This window comes from Microtus ochrogaster, chromosome 16 (genome assembly GCF_000317375.1).
Source record: "Microtus ochrogaster isolate Prairie Vole_2 chromosome 16, MicOch1.0, whole genome shotgun sequence".
Taxonomy (NCBI): domain Eukaryota; kingdom Metazoa; phylum Chordata; class Mammalia; order Rodentia; family Cricetidae; genus Microtus; species Microtus ochrogaster.
Window position 1 is genome coordinate 56614584 of NC_022018.1, and position 542 is coordinate 56615125.

The window sequence follows — 542 nt, forward strand, 5'->3', positions numbered from 1 at the left end:
AAATGAAATACAACTACATGAACTACTAAAGCTACAGCTGGATATTTCTGCTGGCAGATGTGTTACAGTGAGAAGTTCTCTTCCTCAAAAGAACGTGAGTCTAGTGTTTGTTCTGCAGTGAGTGAGACCATTGTACCAAACCCAGCCACGTTTCCAGATACTTAGATAAACGATGATTCCCCAAGGGTATTCTGGAATAATGGCTGATGGTTACTGTAGATGGTCAAGAAGCCAGAAGGGCAGGATGCAATCAGCTTGCTTGCATGAGAGAAGCAAACTGTAGCTCCGGGAGCCATGACAGCTCAGTGTCATAAAGGACATGGTATATTTAATTCATGAAGTTTCTCCAGGGACCGCGGCCAGCTGGCTCTCACTCCCTCCAGAGTGTCTCCTAAACACTGTTCTCAGGCCATGCAGGACTGGTTTGCTGTGTCGCACGTATGACCAAGCCAATCTGAGTTGGGCTCACAACTGCCTGTAATTCCAGCTCCAGGCAACCTGTTACCTTCTTCTGGCTTCTGTGGATATCTGTGCTCATATAC

At 46.7% G+C, this 542-nt stretch overlaps 1 protein-coding gene across 1 annotated transcript in view; it reads left to right on the forward strand.

Moving 5' to 3' along the window:
- Txndc15 (thioredoxin domain containing 15) overlaps nucleotides 1-542 on the forward strand; it is a 12559-nt gene that overhangs the window by 6235 nt on the left and 5782 nt on the right. The gene's annotated exons all lie outside the window — the stretch shown is intronic.